The 13419-nt window shown below is 41.5% G+C and overlaps 1 protein-coding gene across 3 annotated transcripts in view; it reads right to left on the reverse strand.

The window, feature by feature from the left end:
* inavab (innate immunity activator b) overlaps nt 1–13419 on the reverse strand; it is an 82258-nt gene that overhangs the window by 54740 nt on the left and 14099 nt on the right. The gene's annotated exons all lie outside the window — the stretch shown is intronic.

Raw genomic sequence — 13419 nt, forward strand, 5'->3', positions numbered from 1 at the left:
TTTAGTATGAAACACACAATGATCGAACCATTTAAAAATAATGCACAGTGACATTTTTTCTTATTTATAATAATTTAAATCACCTCGTGTTGATCTGATTATCAACCTCAGTAACAAATACTGTACCTACAAATTAACAACCAGACAAATGTAACATTAGAGATCTCCCTCTTACTGGTGCTGTAGGACTTGCACCCAATCCAGGGAATTCTTAATATTGATTATGAAAATAAGCAAATTTATATTAAACATTGAGGTAATGATTCCAAATGCACACTTGCAACCAGAAAGGGAATATGGCCTGATATCTGGTAAATGAAAACAACAAATTGAGCAGCAGTCAACAGGAATTCTGCAGATGCTGGAAATTCAAGCAACACACATCAAAGTTGCTGGTGAACGCAGCAGGCCAGACAGCATCTCTAGGAAGAGGTTCACATCCCATTCCCATTCTGACATGTCTATCCATGGCCTCCTCTACTGTAAAGATGAAGCCACACTCAGGTTGGAGGAACAACACCTTATATTCCGTCTGGGTAGCCTCCAACCTGATGGCATGAACATCGACTTCTCTAACTTCCGCTAAGGCCCCACCTCCCCCTCGTACCCCATCTGTTATTTATTTTTATACACACAATCTTTCTCTCACTCTCTTTTTTCTCCCTCTGTCCCTCTGACTATACCCCTTGCCCATCCTCTGGGTCCCCCCCCCCTTTCTTCCCGGACCTCCTGTCCCATGATCCTCTCGTATCCCTTTTGCCTATCACCTGTCCAGCTCTTGGCTCCATCCCTCCCCCTCCTGTCTTCTCCTATCATTTTGGATCTCCCCCTCCCCGTCCCACTTTCAAATCTCTTACTAACTCTTCCTTCAGTTAGTCCTGACGAAGGGTCTCGGCCTGAAACGTCGATTGTACCTCTTCCTACAGATGCTGCCTGGCCTGCTGCGTTCACCAGCAACTTTGATGTGTGTTGCTTGAGCAGCAGTGCCTTCTTTCTATAATACGTAGCTGCTTAACCTATTTGCTCTTAGGTAGTTATCGTGCATGCTTCACATTCATATATATTAATTCACCAATTCCAGAGCAAAATTCTTATTTTATTTATTCAAAAAAATTTTCATTGACTTTGTATCATCTTTGTATCATATCCTTTAACTAACAATGTAATTTACACGTCATTTCTTGTCTGTTTCTACCACATCCATATACGTTCAGTGCTACTCATCTACCTTCAGGCTTCTTCTTGCCAAAGCAGAGAAACATTTGAATTTCCAGAAATCTTCTATTTTCAGAGATTGGTCAATATATTAATTACAAGCAAAAAACTTCCTGCCAGTGTATGTGATGGGTCAGAACTTACTTCAATGTACTACAGAATTCCTTTTTTTGATGATGCCTTTATGCCAAATAGGTTTTCGCATTTAAATAACGTGCCTCTACTGCACCAGTAGCAGAGTACAGCAAGCAAGAAACGAAAGGGATGGTGTGGGCAAGGCTCTAGGAAAGGAGGATTTGCAGATAAGAGACTGATACATGTGGAAAGGTGGAAAGGTACAGAGAGATGTTGGAGGGAAGAGAAACAATGATCTGTAATCATTGAATGGAGAATGCAGGCCAGTAATTATAGGGAGAGAATGCTTCCCGGACTGAGTGTAATGTACCATGGCCGGATAATTAGTAGGTACAGTTCTTATTGTCAGTAGTAAATTATACTTAACTTCATCACTAACAACTTATTCCCGCAATCATTTCCTAAATGTTTGTAATTGTTATATTTGTAACCACTTGCATGCAATATTATTGTGATAACGATACTAGACTATGACTCCAGTCTCATGCTAGTGAAATTACCAGCTCAAAAGACCCGACTAGTGACCTATAATAGTGAGGTGAGCTGCAAAATTGTCATTCTATTAATAATGCAAAGTATCAATCTACCGAACAGGTGTAAATGCCTGACAGGTTCACTAATATTGATAGTGGAAGAAATGCTGCCATCCTTATCTGGTCTGGGTTTTTTTCTGTGACTCCTGACACTAGTTTCACACTTTCTTTATGTGCTTGCACTAAAAAAAACATGTTGGGCCCATCATAAATCAAAGCCAAAAAATGCTCCATAAACAACACACATCAAAGTTGCTGGTGAACGCAGCAGGCCAGACAGCATCTCTAGGAAGAGGTACAGTCGACGTTTCAGGCCGAGACCCCTCGTCAGGACTAACCTGACGAAGGGTCTCGGCCTGAAACGTCGACTGTACCTCTTCCGTGAGATGCTGTCTGGCCTGCTGCGTTCACCAGCAACTTTGATGTGTGTTGCTTGAATTTCCAGCATCTGCAGAATTCCTGTTGTGTGCGTTTTTAAAAATGCTCCATAAATCACTTTTATATAATGGTGGGTATGAACATGAAGCTGTGACCAATGCAAGAGCTGAATCTATTTAATTAACTACCATAATACCAGCAGATTTGTCCCACCGTGTCTAAGAGTGCCCATTTGAAGTGTCTGTGATAACAAGCAATTCTTTAATAAAATATGGTTGTAACCAAAATGTAAATCTCCACATCTGATTATGCTTTTGCAACGAAGAATTCAGCATGATGTTAATTATTTAGCTTTGTCATACTTTAAGGTACATTTGTTTTGCTCTATCCAAGTAGAATGTTTCATTCTCAGCATTAATTTATAGAATTTGAATTGAATTGAATTGACGTTATTTCTTACATCCTTCACATACATGAGGAGTAAAAATCTTTATGTTACATCTCCATCTAAATATGCAATGTGCAATCATAGTAATTTGTAATAATTTATAATAAGCAGAACAGTCAATGTAACATAAAGTACACTCAAGTCAGCGTGAGTTCATCAGTCTGATGGCCTGGTGGAAGAAGCTGTCCCAGAGCCTGCTGGTCCTGGTTTTTATGCTGCCGTACCGCTTCCCGGATGATAGCAGTTGGAATAGATTGTGGTTGGGATGGCTTGGGTCCCCAATGATCCTACGGGCACTTTTTACACACCTGTCCTTGTAAATGTCCTGAATCATGATGAAGACAGAAAGAGTAATTATAGGAGTTGTGTGATTTCTTGTGGGCAATGTAACTGTATAATGAGTGAGAAGATAATGGTAAATGCTCAGTCACCTGGTGTGAATTGAATACACAACAATGTCATGGAGTGAAGAGATTCAAATAATGAATTTGCTTGTGACAATGACACATGTCAAAAAATGTTTCTAAAATACAAATAATAGATTTCAGAACCTCATGGTCTTATAAAGCTCCAGCAGCCAATTTACCCTTGGCAAGATCAAGTAATACCAATGAGTTGCTCTGTTTTAACACATTGCTTATGTATGAGCACTGGTCATTCAATGCACTGAACACAATTGATCTACTTTAAAATAGAGTCATGGAAACTTCATGTGCATTTGGAATAGTAGTCTGGGTTCTGCAATCATCCAGAGTGCAGTATAATATCCCACAAAGTTTAGGGCAATACAGCATGATCACTTAAATTTTGTATCAGTCTCAGGAATGAGACTTGAACCCTGCAAACTTGTCAGTGCTGAGAATCCTGTCAGAGAGCTGAAGCCCTATCATTTAAACCAATTAACTGAAAATGCAAATGAAATTCCAAAATAGTCATTGTTATGATAGTAAAAAAAAGCTTACTAACAACTGCAGAAAATGTGGTACAGAGATTGACATCACTGCACCAGCAATAGAACAGACACCTCATTCATGACTTCGGTGCTTAAGCGTTGGAATATTCGTCAGGGAAACAAAACATAATCCATCTTGGTCCCCAAAGCTAATAAATTCTCGAGATGAATTATAACTCATGCGAGAGTTGTTAACTAGGACTTCTGAATTAAAGCAATTCACTAGATCTATGAATGTAGGAAATATTGCATAGTTTAATTTGTAGATGATTTTTTTGGTACATTAAAATAAAATGGTAACATCTGGATGCAGGTTATTGATTTGAATGTATGGAGTTTTTATATTCACGATACTGCTTGAACTGTTGCAGATTTCCTGTGGTTTCTGTTTTAGTTTAGGATGGTATTATTTCTCCATTGACTATCAGCTACAGAAGATGTTCTTAATTATAACAAACATGAGGATCATAATGGAAGAATTTAATACTCTTGATTTCTGACACAGTGTTCAACTTGAAGGGAAAGTAGATTCATCGACAGGTTTACATCGACATATACCTCAGAAAACTGAACAGTAAGTTCTTCTACCATAACAAGCAATGAACCGTTTTTCTTAAATTTGTAATTCCGATGCATGCAATTGTCAAATGATTTGGAGAAGGTCACTAATTAAGTGAGCAGTATATTTCCTATTTTAGCAAAGAAAAGCGAAGAAAAAGCTGCAGGTGTTGAAGCTAAAACTAAATTACTGGCTAGTCAATCAACACCTGTATAGATGTACAACATCCTCTGGTAATAAAGATTCATTGGAAAATATGGACAATATAGAGATCAGTCATGTAGAAAGTAGTACAACAGGGTCTTCAGTACAATCCTAGCTGCTTATCCAAGTTCCACATCATGTTCCTGCTTTCTCCCCATATTCATTAATCTCTTTACCCATAAGAACTATTTCCAACTCTTTCTTAAAATATGCCTAACACTTTTAGTTCTCCTTAATACCTTCAAGAATCAAATCACCCTTAGCTTTCCAAATTACAAGAAACATAACTCTATAGTATACTAATTGTTGGAATTGTTGGAACTATTATTCTGGTTGATCATATTTGGTGTAACTCTTCTTCCCAAAGGCATAGTGCCCAGATCTATTCACAGTGTCCCTTTGTTCTACTGCACTCCTCAGTGCGCTAACACTCACCGTGTAAGAACTATCCTGGTTGGTCCTCTCAAAGTGTAACACCTCACAGTAGTCTGCTTTAAAATCCATCTGCCATTTTTCAGCCCATTTTTCCTGCTGCTCCAGATCCCCTTAAGCCTTGATAGTCTTCCTTGCTGTCCACTACAACCCCAATTTGCTGATCCAGTTAACCACATTATCATCCAGATCATTGGTATAGATGACAAATAACAATGGACCCAGCACCAACTTCTGGTGCACTCCACTGCTCACTGGCCTCCAGTCAGAGAGGCAACCAAGTACTACCACTCTCTGGCTTCTTCCATGAAACCAATTTCTAATCCAGTTTAGTACCTTATCCTGAATTTACTGAACCTTCTTGACTAACCTCCCATGTGGGACCTTGTCAATTGCCTGGCTGAAGTCCATATAGACAACATCCACTGCCTTGCCTTCATCAACTTTCCTGGTAACATCCTCTAAAAGCTCTATAAGATTGGTTAGATATAACCTACCACGCACAAAGCCATGCTGACTATCCCTAATCAGTCCCTTTCTATCTAAATACTCAAATCTAGTCCCTTGGAATACCTTCCAATAAATTTCCTACTACTAATAGCAGGCTCACTGGCCTCCTGGTTTATTTTTAGAGACTTTCTTAAACAACAGAACAACATTAGCTATCCTTCAATCCTTCGGTACCTCATCTGTTCCTCAGGATGATTTAAGTTTCTCTGCTAGGGCCCCTGCAATTTCTGCACTTGTCTTCCACATGGTCCAAGGGCACACCTTGTAAGGGGGTTTGTCCACCCTAATTTGCCTCAAGACAGCAAACACCTCCTCCTCTTTAATCTCTATAGGGTCCATGACCTTGCTGTTGCTTGGCATCACTTCTATAGACTCTTCGTCTAACTCCCAAGTAAAAACAGATGCAAAAAAATCTATTTAAGATTTCCCCCATCTCTTTTGGCTCCACATATAGATTACCATTCTGATCTTCCAGAGGACCAATTTTGTCCTTTGCATTCCTTTTGCTCTTAACATACCTGCAGAAACTCATAAGATTTTCCTTCACCTTGTGTGCCAGAGCAACCTCATGCCTTCCTTTAGCCCTCTTGATTTGTTTATTGTGTTCTCTTGCATTTCTTATATTCCACAAGTACTTCATTTGTTCCTACCCACTAATACCTGCTAAGCACCTTCTTTTTTTCCTTAATTAAGGCCTCAATATCTCTTAAAAACCAAAGTTCCTTGAAACTGTTATCCTTGGTTTTTATTCTGACAGGCACATACAAGCTTCGTATTCTCAAAATGTCACTCTTGAAGGTCTCCCACTTCTCAAGTACGCCTTTGCCAGAAAACAACCTATTTCAATCCACACTTCCCAGATCCTTTCTGATGCCATCAAAATGTGCTTTTCTCCAATTTAGAATCTCAACCTGAGGACCAGACCTATCCTTTTCCATATTTACCTTGAAGCTCATGGCATTATGATCACTAGATTCAATGTGTTCACCTACACAAACTTTTGAGAACTTCCTTGTGTCGTTCCCTAATACATCAAATATCACACACTCTCTCGTTGGGACTTCTATGCACTAATTAAGGAAACTTTCCTGAACACATATGACAAATTCTATCCTATCTAGTCCTTTTACAGTATGGGAATCCCAATCAATAAGTGAAAAGTTAAAATCACCAAATATCACAACCTGATGTTTCTTGCAACAGCCTGTGATCTCTCTACAAAGTTGTTCTAAATCCTGTGGACTGTTGGGTAGTCTAAAATATAGCCCCACTAACATGATCATAACTCTCTTTTCCTCACTAGACAAGTTCTCCAGCCTGTCCTGACTAAGCACTGCCGCGACATTTTCCCTGACTAGAATTGCTACCCTTCCACCTGTAATCCCTCCTGTTCTATCAGGTCTAAAACAACAGAACCTGGAATATTGAGCTGCTAGTCCTGTTCCTCCTGCAACCAAGCCTGACTAATGACCACATATCATAATTCTCTGTTAATCCATGCTCCGAGTTCATCTGTGTTTCCTACAATATTTCTTGCATTGAAATAAGCAACTTAGAAAATTAGTCCCACCATACTCAACCTTTTGATTCTTGATTTTGTCTGAGGTCTTAAATTCTGTCCCCACAACCATTCCACTATCTGCTCTGGCACTCTGGTTCCCATCTCTCCACAACTCTAGTTTAAAACCCTACCCCCATGCAGTACTAGCAAACCTTCCCACAAGGGTATTAGTCCCCTTCAAGTTCAGGTCAGGTGCAAAACATCTCTTCTGTACAGGTCCCACCTTCCCTGGAAGAGAACCCGATGATCCTAAAATCTGATGTCCTCTCTCCTACATCAACTCCTTAGCTACATGTTAAACTGTGTGATCTTCCCATTTCTGGCCTCACTAGTACATGGCATGGGTAGCAATCCTGATATCACAACTCTGAAGGTCATGTCCTTTAACACAGCACCTAACTCCCTGAACTCATTTTGCAGGACCTCTTCCTTCCTGTGGTACCTGCATGGACCATGACCTCTGGCTACTCGCTCTGTCAGTTAAGAATGCTAAGGATTTGGAGACAAGATATCCCAGACCCGGGCCCCCAGGAGGCAACACACCATCTGGGAATCTTGTTCTCATCCACAGAATCTCCCTTCTGTTTCCTTAACTAGTAAATCCCTTATCTCCACAGCTTGCCTCTTCTTCCCACTTCCCTTCTGAATCGCAGAGCCAGACTCAGTGCCAGAGCCCTGACCGCTGTATCTTTCCTCTGCTAGGCCAACCCTCCATTTTTGGTAATCTACAGTACCGTGCAAAAGTCTTAGACACATACAGCACCTATAAAAAGTAGTCACCCCCCTCCCCCGGGAAGTTTTCATAAGACCATAAGACATAGGAGCACAATTAGGCTATTGACCCCTTCGAGTTTGCTCTGCCATTCCAACCTGGCTGATCCTGGAGCAGGCTCAATAGGCTGAATAACCCAATTCTGCTCCTATGTCTTATGGTCTCATGATCTCATGTTTTATTGTTTTATAACACTGAATCACGGTGGATGTAATTTGGCTTTTTTTGACACTGATCAACAGAAAAAGATTCTTTCGTGTCAAAGTGGAAACAGATCTCTACAAAGTGATCTAAATTAATTGCAAATATAAAACACAAAGTGAAACACATAACTATCACCCCCCTTTAACATGACACACCAAATCATCACTGGTGCAGCCAGTTGGTCTTAGAGGTCAAATAATTAGTTAAGGAAAGATCACCTGTGTGCAGTCAAGATGTTTCAATTGATTGTAGTAAAAATATACCTGTATCTGGAAAGACCAACTGCTGGTGAGTCAGTGTCCTGGCAAAAACTACACCATGAAGACAAAAAGAGCACTCCAAGTAACTCCACAAAAAGGTTATTGAATAACACAAGTCTGGAGATAGTTACAAGAAAATTTCCAAGTCACTGACTATCCCTTGGAGTACAGTTCAGTTGATCATCAAGAAATGGAAAGAATATTGCACAGTTGTAAATCTGCCTAGAGCAGGCCGTCCTCAAAAACTGAGTGACCGCACAAGAAGGAGACTAATGAGGGAAACGACCAAGAGACCTATGACAACTCTGGAGGAGCTACGAGCTTCAGTGGCTGAGATGGGAGATACTGTGCATGCAACAACTGTTGCCCGGGGCCTTCACCAGTCACAGCTTTATGGAAGAGTGGCAAAGAAAGAAAGCCACTGTTGAAATAAACTCACATGTAATCTTGGCTGGGGTTTGCCAGAAGGCACATGGGAGGCTCTGAAGTCAGCTGAAGAAGGTTTTATGGTCTGATGAAACCTAAATTGAGCTTTATGGACATCAGACTAAACACAGTTTAGTGTAAGCCAAACAGCACACAACATCAAAAACACACCATCCCTACCATGAAGCATGGTGGTGGCTGCATCATGCTGTGGGGATGCTTCACTGCAGCAGGTCCTGGAAGACTTGTGAAGGTAGAGGGTAAAATGAATGCAGCAAAACACAGGGAAATCCTGGAAGAAAACCTGATGCAGTCTGCAAGTCAACTGCGACTTGGAAGAAGATTTATTTTCTAGCAAGACAATGACCCCAAGCATAAAGCCAAAGCTACACAGGAAGGTTTAAAAACAACAAAGTTAATATCCTGGAATGGCCAAGTCAGAGTCCAGGCCTCAATCCAATTGAGAATTTGTGTCTGGACTTGAAAAGATCTGTTTATTCATAATCCCCATGTGATCTGACAGAGTTTGAGCAGTTTTATAAAGAATGGAGAAAAATTGCAGTACCCAGATGTGCAAAACTGATAGAGATCTATCCACACAGACTCAAAGCTGTAACTGCTGCCAAAGGTACATATTCTAAATACTGACGAAGGGGTGAATACTTAACAATAAAACTTGAAAACTTCCAAGGGGGTGGGTGAACACTTTTTATAGGAACTGTATATATAGTTAGGGTGCCTAAGAATTTTGCACAGTACTGTAGTAATTTTATGTATTGCACTGTACTGATAAGACAAAAAAAGAAATTCCATGACATATACGAGTGATGATTAACCTGATTCTCATATGGGTGTCTATTGTGGACTGAGAGTGGGAAGGGGACAGGGAGAGGGCAATCATGGTTGGGAAGAGGAGAAAGAAGAGGAGAGGGAGTGGGAATCACCAGAGAGGCATTCTGTAATAATTAATAAACCAGATGTTTGGAAACAAATGACCTTGCCTGGTGTCTCAGGGCTGGGTGTGTGTGTCTGCACCCGTGCCACCGGCTCTCCCCTGCACCCTGTCCCACACCCTTCCCTCTGCACTCCACCCTCACCATTCCCAACATCTTATGCTCCTGCCGGATTTACAAACTCGCTCTCCGCTTCACGTTGACAAATGTAGTAAATATAGTACTGTGCAAAAGCCTTAGGCACATATATAGCTAGGGCACCTAAGACTTTTACACAGTACTGTATCTTTCCCTCCTCCCCTCGTTCTGCTTTCCACAGGGATCGCTCCCTACGTGACTCCCTTGTCCATTCGTCCCCCCCATCCCTTCCCACTGATCTCCCTCCTGGCACTTATCCTTGTAAGCGGAACAAGTGCTACACATGCCCTTACACTTCCTCCCTTACCACCATTCAGGGCCCCAAACAGTCCTTCCAAGTGAGGCAACACTTCACCTGTGAGTCGGCTGGGGTGATATACTGCGTCCGGTGCTCCCGGTACGGCCTTCTATATATTGGCGAGACCCGACGCAGGCTGGGAGACCATTTCGCTGAACACCTACGCTCTGTCCGCCAGAGAAAGCAGGATCTCCCAGTGGCCACACATTTTAATTCTACATCCCATTCCCATTCTGATATGTCTATCCATGGCCTCCTCTACTGCCAAGATGAAGCCACACTCAGGTTGGAGGAACAACACCTTATATTCCGTCTGGGTAGCCTCCAACCTGATGGCATGAACATTGACTTCTCTAACTTCCGTTAATGCCCCTCCTCCCTTTCGTACCCCATCTCTTATCTATCTATCTATTTATTTACCCTTTTTTGGTCTCGGCCCAAAACATCGACGGTACCTCTTCCTATAGATGCTGCCTGGCCTGCTGCGTTCCACCAGCATTTTGTGTGTGTGTTGCTTGAATTTGCAGCATCTGCAGATTTCCTTGTGCTTACTATATCTTCATATCATTTTCCTTAACTCCGTCACAACGTTTTGCGTAATTTTATTAAGATGAGATTAGTGGATAAATGTGGGTTTTTGTGAACTTGTCACATTTAAACTTAATGATTGATTTTTAACAAAATAAACTTATCTCATAATAAAATATTACGATATTTACAATACACACAAATAACTCATCTCCTTCTACCTTAGGCCATGAACCTATCAATCTTCCCGATGAGTTACTAACTGATGAGTTATTAACCTCAAACTTCCTGCATAATCACTCAAAGAGTTGAATTGCATGTGTATGTAACAGGAGCTGTATAACTCACTTCCTTCTACCTTAGGCCACGAACTTATCGATCACCCCTGCTGTGGACACTTTCTGGAAGTCCAAGATTCGTATGCTCCACGACCGCTGGACTAAGTGTGTAAATGTAGGAGGGGCAACACACATCAAAGTTGCTGGTGAACGCAGCAGGCCAGGCAGCATCTCTAGGAAGAGGTGCAGTCGACGTTTCAGGCCGAGACCCTTCGTCAGGACTAACTGAAGGAAGAGTGAGTAAGGGATTTGAAAGTTGGAGGGGGAGGGGGAGATCCAAAATGATAGGAGAAGACAAGAGGGGGAGGGATAGAGCCAAGAGCTGGACAGGTGATAGGCAAAAGGGGATACGAGAAGATCGTGGGACAGGAGGTCCGGGAAGAAAGACAGGGGGGGGGTGGGATCCAGAGGATGGGCAAGAGGTATATTCAGAGGGACAGAGGGAGAAAAAGGAGAGTGAGAGAAAGAACGTGTGCATAAAAATAAGTAACAGATGGGGTACGAGGGGGAGGTGGGGCCTTAGCGGAAGTTAGAGAAGTCGATGTTCATGCCATCAGGTTGGAGGCTACCCAGACGGAATATAAGGTGTTGTTCCTCCAACCTGAGTGTGGCTTCATCTTTACAGTAGAGCAGGCCGTGGATAGACATGTCAGAATGGGAATGGGATGTGGAATTAAAATGTGTGGCCACTGGGAGATCCTGCTTTCTCTGGCGGACAGAGCGTAGATGTACAGCAAAGCGGTGCTGTACCTCTTCCTACAGATGCTGCCTGGCCTGCTGTGTTCACCAGCAACTTTGATGTGTGTTGCTTGAACTTCCAGCATCTGCAGAATTCCTGTTGTTTGCGTTAAAATGTAGGAGGGGACTATGTTGAAAAATAAATGCGCTAGGTTTTCTAAAATTGACTCCTTCTACCTTAGGACATGAATTTATCAATTACCCCTCGTATTTACAAGAATAAACCATTCAATGCCTTTTCACACTTTACGGTCATAGTCAATGCTTTCCATTCTGTTCTACTGCATTCCAATGCATCAGTAGTGCTGCCACAATAATCGAGTGGGCTCCTTCCCCAACCCGGCCCCTCCCTCTCCAGTAGGAGAAGATACCAATCCACAAAGATCAATGTTCCTCAGATGTCATATCAGAACTCACTTATATCACAGCAGGGCTCACAAAGTTACAAAATCCCCTGAAGAATATAGAGAGCTAATTTGTGATTTCACTGCTAACTATTGTCCCACTTCACTTAATCTCCCAGCACAGCCCATACTAAGCACACCACTGCCCGCCAAAAGAAAGCACATGCCCATGTTGAAGTTTAAACACTTATAAACTTTAATGAGGCTTCTGACATTTGGCTGACACAAATGTTATTCCTGGTGAGTTATCACCTTTTATGTGCTGCCTTATTAACAGCGAAAGGATCGGTCACAGCGAGAACCTTGGTGGCAGGAAGTGAGTGAGTTGTGATGACACTGCCCTACTGCAGTAGCAACCTGCTCATCAGCAAGACAAAAGCTTGCAAGGAGGTCTGCTCCTTTTGCAGACTATTCCTTGCTGAGCCCATACGAGAAACTGCCTACTTGAACTTGTGCGAAACAGTAAACAGTAGGTGACAGACACATAGCCAACACACGTACTTCCATGGTAAGAATTTATCAATAATTAGCCATAAAAATTGCAAATGTTTGCTAGATGCCGTGTGTTTAGTTTGTTTATTGTCTTGCTAAAAAACACTAATCAACAGACTTAACAACATTCATTATCGCTGTAAGTGTGAGACACCAACAACCAAACCTTACCAGTCCTGTCTGACACTTTGCAGCTGCTAAACTGTACCACCCTCACTTTTTTAAAAAACAATTACTGTTAGTAACAGGATACAATGATAGAACATTACCTTTCAAACAGTTCAGTGTCAGCAGTTCAAACTATTCATCTGTGATTACCCTATGAACATTCCAAAGTGTTCCGAAGTACAATTCTAACAGTATTTACTCAATCACTTTGAATCATTGTTTAGTCAGTGACAGGACAAAGTCAATGGGAAATATCACACAGATACTTTTCTTGATAGAGTAATTTAGTCCAGTTTTTTTGAGAGTCTGTCCATTAAAACACATTATTAGACCCAAGAGGTACTGCAGATGCTGGAAATCTAGAGCAACACACACAAAGTGCTGGAGGAGCTCAGCAGGCCAGGCAGCATCAATGGATGAATGAACAGGCAACGTTTTGGGCCAAGACCTTTCATCAGGACTTGTTATTAGAATTGTGTAATTTTTGCCACTATAAGAGGCACAAAATATCAGCAGAAATAATGAAGAACCCAAATATTTCCATTTGATATTTCAAATTGCAGTCCTATGCTATGCTGTGCTGTTTCTGTATCGAAAGACAATTGGACTGAAATCATTTTTCTGGAGAAAAAAGTAACATAATTTATTTTTTAAAATTTATTACAATCTCTAGTTCATTGAGATGGTCAGACCGCACCTGGAGTATTGTGAGCAGTTTTGGGCACCTAATCTAAAAAGAGACGTGCTGGCATTGGAGAGGGTCCAGAGGAGGT

Source organism: Mobula birostris, chromosome 14 (genome assembly GCF_030028105.1).
Source record: "Mobula birostris isolate sMobBir1 chromosome 14, sMobBir1.hap1, whole genome shotgun sequence".
NCBI classification, from domain to species: domain Eukaryota; kingdom Metazoa; phylum Chordata; class Chondrichthyes; order Myliobatiformes; family Myliobatidae; genus Mobula; species Mobula birostris.